This window comes from Lampetra fluviatilis, chromosome 38 (assembly GCF_964198595.1).
Source record: "Lampetra fluviatilis chromosome 38, kcLamFluv1.1, whole genome shotgun sequence".
Lineage (NCBI taxonomy): Eukaryota > Metazoa > Chordata > Hyperoartia > Petromyzontiformes > Petromyzontidae > Lampetra > Lampetra fluviatilis.
In genome coordinates this window covers 4,078,690-4,085,961 of record NC_136312.1, presented here as the reverse complement: position 1 = coordinate 4,085,961, position 7,272 = coordinate 4,078,690, and positions in this window count along the sequence as shown.

Genomic DNA, 7,272 nt, shown 5'->3' with positions numbered 1-7,272 from the left:
AACCACGTGTACACGTCAGCGTCCCATCGAGCAATTCGAAAATCGGTGTGTTCGTCAATAACGCTGCGCGTGTGTGTATGTACGTACTGCGTTTTGAACTGTGGGGAACGGTGGTGCAGCGGTTAGCGCGCCGCGCTACGAATCCGGCGAACCGAGTTCCATTCCCGCTCGCGGCAAACACCGCTTGACGATTATTTGAATCGGTCCTGGGACTCCCCTAGGTCGATTCGGCCTCAAATGAGTACCCGATTCGTTGTGTAAACATCACCACTGAGGAGACAAAGGCGACCGGGCGTGGTGTTGACCCCCCGAGGGTTTTGCTCCCGTCGGTTTTAGCGGTATCTGCCTTCACCCATGGACTGTGTGTGCGGGCGGTGAATTTGTGAGGGCGGTTTGGTCGCGGTTCATGGTGTGACGGAGCGCTGAGAATCCACCAGAGACCGACTGCGACGCTAACCCTCCCCGCCGCTCGTTCTCGCCGTGCGTGCACGCACACGAGTGGAACGCGTGTGTGCGTGCACGTACACGTGGAACACGTGTACATGCACACACACGTGGTACACGTGTACACGCACACACGCCTGGAACACTTGTGTACACGCACACACACGTGGAACACGTGTACACGCACACACGCCTGGAACACTTGTGTACACGCACACACACGTGGAACACGTGTACACGCGGAACACGTGTACACGCACACACACGTGGTACACGTGTACATGCACACACGCCTGGAACACTTGTGTACACGCACACACACGTGGAACACGTGTACATGCACACACGTGGAACACGTGTACATGCACACACGTGGTACACGTGTACACGCACACACGCCTGGAACACTTGTGTACACGCACACACACGTGGAACACGTGTACACGCACACACGCCTGGAACACTTGTGTACACGCACACACACGTGGAACACGTGTACATGCACACACGCCTGGAACACGTGTGTACACGCACGAGTATGATTCGTACACACACACGTGGAACATGTGTGTACACGCACACACACGTGGAACACGTGTACATGCACACACGCCTGGAACACGTGTGTACACGCACGAGTATGACTCGTACACACACACACGTGGAACATGTGTGTACACGCACACACACACGTGGAACACGTGTACACGCACACATGCCTGGAACACGTGTGTACACGCACGGGTATAGCACTTGTGCACAGGTATAACACGTGTACACACGCACACGTTCACTGAGACCTCGGCCTTTAACGTGGATGATCGGCTCATCTAACGCAGACCTCGTTAATTGCTTACCGCGTTGTGTGGGACGTGCGTTTTAAGAATCATCGGGCGCCTGAAGCAGCGTGGAACAAGTTAATTAGTATTTGTTAATTAGTAATTAGTATTTGAATGGGGCAGGAGTCAATTGGTGAAGGCGGAAAGAGGGCGCGTGGTGGTGGTGGCGACGATTGGGTCACCAAGTCTGGAGTGTGGGAACCCCCACCAACAACACGTGAGAACACCTCCCCCCCCCCCCCATCATCATCGTGCTGCTGTCAAACCCCCAAAGGTTTCGAATGCGTGGCGGCCCTCACACTGGTGATGTTTTATCGGCGAAAGTGGTTCCACCTTCTCTCTGGAAATTAGTGAGGAACACTGCATTCTAGATTTGAAGCTTTCGTGACTGCAAGGATTCATATTCTTAGGTTTTTTCGGTAAAGTCACGTAGGTAAAAAATTTTAATTAATGAAAGTAAAATAAAATAAAAATCACGACGTTTCGGAGGCAACACACTTGATACAGCTATCATGCTGTGACGGTTCCACCTGAAGACGGAAGCTTGTGTTGCCTCCGAAACGTCGTGATTTTGATTTTATTTTACTTTTATTTAATTTAAATTTTATTAATTTAAATGTTTTACCTACGTGACTTTACCGAAAAAACCTAAGAATAAGAACACCGCAGTGGAGTCTAGGCTTTGTGCCGCGTGCAACTTGCAGCGGGGCTCTCTGTCCTCCCTCTCTCGCCGACCGTCTCCCGGAAAATAACGAAATGAAAAACCGCGTCGAGATTTCGCCGGCGGGGTTCGCTGTGGGATTGAGGTCACTGGCATCGGCGAGGGAAGGTAACTTTGCGACCTCAATCAAAGCCCGGCTGACGAGCAACTCGCTCCCGTCGCTACGTGGACCCCCCCTCCCGCCCCCCCCCCCCCAAACAAATATATATAAAACCAAAAAAAAGAATTGCCCGTGCAAAATCTTTGATGGCCCCGTGAACTCTTACCCTTTCCAGGATTCACGGAGGAGCTCGCGAGCCTGACAATGATTTTGGTTCCGCCATGCAGCACGGCTGCTGTGTGGCGGTGGCTCTAAGTGGGGCTTGAACGTCAGGGGCGCCTATGTGTGGGCGAGTTTCTACTCAGACTCACGTGGATCATTAATCACTCGCACAGAGACCCATAGAGTCACAGCGTACCCATAGACTCGCCCACACGGAGAGATCCAGACTCGCACGGATAGTTTAACACGTGTAGGCTTTCGCGACCAATATTATTCATAATCAACGTTTTTGGGTTTAGATCGCGTTATTTATAAATGTGTCGTAACCCTCCACCACCCGACACGGCCAATCAGTAAAAAAGTGTCACGTTGACAAAAGACAAATAGTTCACTGCTTTAGCCCACCGGTGTGTTGAAGCGTGAAACCACAGCACAGATAATCGTAAGATTCATGCGGAGACCCATAGAATCGCACACACCCATAGACTCACACTCTCACATATCCATATTATTACAGAGAGACCCATAGACCCCCACAGACCCATAGACTTGCAGAGACACCTATTAGACTCATAGACTCACCCACACGGAGAGGTCCGGAGACTCGCACGGATAATCAGAGATTCGCGCAGAGACCCAATAGAATCGCACAGAGACTCAGACTCACAAAGCTCTGTAGACTTAGAGAGACACCCATTGACTCAAACGGAGAACCACAGATTCACAAAGATCTATAGACTTACAGACTCCAACGGAGAGCCACAGATTCACACAGAGCCCCACAGATTCTTACACAGACGAGGGGGCTTACATACCATCCCACGGCGAAGGGGGCGTATACTTGACGGAGTGTGCCGCGTGCGTTTCCATTTCCCCGGTTCATCCGCGGCGGGCTGTCCCGAGTGGGACTCGGCTCATCGGTGTTCGCCGCCGCGCAAATGTCTGAGAGAATATTTGCAGGAATCCAGACCTGGTTTTCCTTCTCACTCCGGACCGCTGGCATTACTTAACCACCCGCTCGCCCACCCGACTGCTCGACCACCCAACCGCTTGACCACCCGACCGCTCGACCACCCGACCGCTCGCCCACCCGACCGCTCGCCCACCTGACCACCCGACCGCTCGACCACCCGACCGCTCGCCCACCCGACCGCTCGCCCACCAGACCACCCGACCGCTCGCCCACCCGACCGCTCGACCACCCAACCGCTCGACCGCTCGCCCACCCGACCGCTCGACCACCCAACCGCTCGACCGCTCGCCCACCCGACCGCTCGACCACCCAACCGCTCGACCATGCAATCAACCCAAACGTCCACCCACCTACCCGCCCAGCCAACCAACCACCCAGTCGCCCAGCCACCCACTTACCTGCCCAGCCACCCCACCCACCCCACCCAATCACAATTACCTCGCTCAATCAAATCACCCGCCCGCTGCCACCGCGAGCGGCATCTGCCTTCTCACGCGGCTCGCTAATGCGGTGACAGATGGAGCCCCCCCACCCCGCTTACAGATGCTGTCCATCAACAAGGTCCCCCCAGGCGTGGGACGGGGGGCTGTGGTGGGGGTGTGGGTAGGGTCTGTGAATAGGGGTCTCAACATGTTCCACAGATCCCAACCCCGGACACGTGTCACACAGTCAGCCGAGGTGAGCGAGTGAGCGAGTGATTGTGTGATTGTGTGGGTGGGGAGTGTCGTGGTTAGCGCTGCACTGCGGTAGAGTCCAACACAGCGACGCCGTCACGCCGTCCTCTTATCTTGGTGGAACGCCTCCACTCACTGGATCGTGAAACGAACACCGTAGTGGGACAAAGACAAAGATCCCCCGTGTAGCCTTAACCGACTGTTGAGGCAAGTGCTGTTAGCGAGTAGCAGCTATGAAGGCCGGCATGGCACACGAGGGGGTGGGTGGCCAGCACCACACCCGGCTGCCTTTGTATCCCGAGTGGCGATGCTTACTACACACCGCACCAGGTACTCATTTGAGGCTGAGTCGACCTAGGGGAGGCCCCATGACCGGTTCAGATAATCGTCACCGGTGTTGGTGGCCGTGAGCGGGAATCGAACTCGGGTCGCCGGGTTCGTAGCGCAGCGTAGCGCTAACCGCTGCGCCACCACTCCCCATGACGACGCGGCAACACGACACCACAACATCACTACACAACAACAACACAAGGCCACACAACAACAGGACACCACAACACCACCACCACACAACAACAACACAGCAACACCACAACACCAACACAGCAACACCACAATACCACCACCACACAACACCACCACCACCACACAACACAACAACAACACAGCAACACCACAAGGCCACACAACAACACAACACCACCACCACCACACAACAACACAGCAACACCACAAGGCCACACAACAACACAACACCACCACCACACAACACAACAACAACACAGCAACACCACAAGGCCACACAACAACACAACACCACCACCACACAACACAACAACAACACAGCGACACCACAAGGCCACACAACAACGCGACACCACACGAGGAGTCAGCGAGGACTCGGGAATTCAGGAGGAGGTGGTGGTGGCGGTGGCTAGGAGGATGTGGTGGTGGTGGTGGAGGAGGAGGATGTGGTGGTGGCGGTGGCTAGGAGGAGGAGGAGTTATTGACGTTTGAAATTGAGGACAGAACGAGCGCCTTCAATTCATCACGGCACTGCAAACAAATGCAATTGCGTCGTGGACACGACCACGAATTGAATTTCCACCCAGCGCCTCTTCAATTGCCCCAGCGTCGTGTTTAGCCAATACCCAGAAAGCCGACAGGCACCACGCAGTGACGGGCACAGTCACCACGGCGCCTGTGCCAGGCTAGGTGCACTTTGAGGGCCACGTGATTGAATTAGACCCCACATGTTAAAAGGAGCGGGGCGGGGGGGGGGCTTTCGTTAAACTCCAGACCGAATTTTCTTACTCTTTGATTCTTTCGGTAAAGTCACGTACGTATAAAATACAATAAACCACGACGTTTTTGCTGTGGTCTTCCCACCTGATGATGATTGCTTGTGTTGCGCCCGAAACGTCGCGATTTATTTTACGTTTCTACCCACCACGTGACTTTACCGAAAGAACCAAAGAGTATGGATCCCCGCAGTCGCGAAAGCTTCAAATCGAGATGAATCCAGACCGAATTGTACAGCGGCGGCGACGAGGAGATTGATGGGTCGATTTGACAAGTGATGAATGTTGTCATTCATTTTAACAGCACGGTAATCGGTATACAGGCGCGTGCCCCTCCCCCCACCCCACTCCGCCTTTATAGTAAAGACGCGTCACTCGGCAGACGCGCTTATTTTTAAATCTGGGGTGGGGGGGGCTCTAATTGGGTGCACGTTGTCGACAAAGGCGGTATTATATAAGCGACACTAAAACTATATGAGACACCTCCTTTACCAGTGGCAAAATATAGTAGTAGGTTTTTACCCTTTCAACTGGTGCACAAAACTGACACCTTTATACAAGGCATCATGTTTGCAATAACCACAACACAAGCAGTCAAAATGCAAACAAAAAGAAACAACTCTGATGATGATAATGATATGCACTGTCCTTGAAGTTGATTGGTCCACACCCGAGACAGCTTTTCTTAGAGCCTAGTCTCCATTGGTGTTGGACCAGATGACGCCAAAAGGCGTACACCTCAAAAACAGCGCACTATCAGAGTATTGAGAGCTCGGAGTAAGCATTTACACTATGAGACATCTCCTTTACCAGTGGCAAAATATAGTAATAGGTTTTTACCCTTTCAACTGGTACAAAAACTGACACCTTTATACAAGGCATCATGTTTGCAATAACCACAACACAAGGACAGTGCATATCATTATCATCATCAGAGTTTATTTTTGTTTGCATTTTGACTGCTTGTGTTGTGTTTATTTTAAACATGATGCCTTGTATAAAGGTGTCAGTTTTTGTACCAGTTGAAAGGGTAAAAACCTATTACTATGACACTAAAACTATTTCGTGTCTTGCCAGGCGTAAGGCCCCAGCTCTTTTTCCCAGAAGCGACCTGGACATCACAAAGTGACGGCTGCTCAACGGAAGTGGCGTGATGATCATCATCATCCTCATCACGTCGTGGACATTCATAGCAGCAGCCAAACACTCGAAACGCGTGATGACGTTGATTCTAAATTTGGGGGAGGGGGGGGAAACCGGAGAGAAATGCACACGACCACGGGAGAGAGAGAGATATATAGAGAGACACGCAAACTCCAAATATACATATTCTTAGGTTTTTTCGGTAAAGTCACGTAGGTAAAAAATAAAAGTAAAATAAAAAATAAAATGACGACGTTTCGGAGGCAACACAAGCTTCCGTCTTCAGGTGGAACCGTCACAGCACGATAGCTGTATCACTTGTTAGCTGTATCAAGTGATAGCTGTATCAAGTGATACAGCAATCGTGCTGTGACGGTTCCACCTGAAGACGGAAGCTTGTGTTGCCTCCAAAACGTCGTCATTTTATTTTTTATTTTACTTTTATTTTTTACCTACGTGACTTTACCGAAAAAACCTAAGAATATGAATCATTGCAGTCACGAAAGCTTCAAATCTAGATCCAAATATACAGCAGCAGGCGCCAGGGTTGGGAACGAACCCACGGCCTCCTGTCACGCACGACATTAGCCGGTGTGCCTAAACCCAGGAGCCCAGAGTGGCAATGCTCTCATTTCAACAATCCCAATACACATGTAATATAAATGAAGCACCTTACGATGGATCAATATGTGATTTCGTGCCCAGGATTCAGACTCGGCCTCTGTAGAAACACATTAAGAAGTGCACGCATTGTTAAGCAATGTGTCAGTGTTTTTGGTATGTAGGTGGTGGTGGCGGTGGTGCTGGTGGTGGTGCTGGTGGTGGCGATGGCGGTGCTGGTGGTGATGGTAGTGGTGGTGGTGGCGATGGCGGTGGTGATGGCGGTGGTGGTGGCGGTGGTGGTGGTGATGGCGG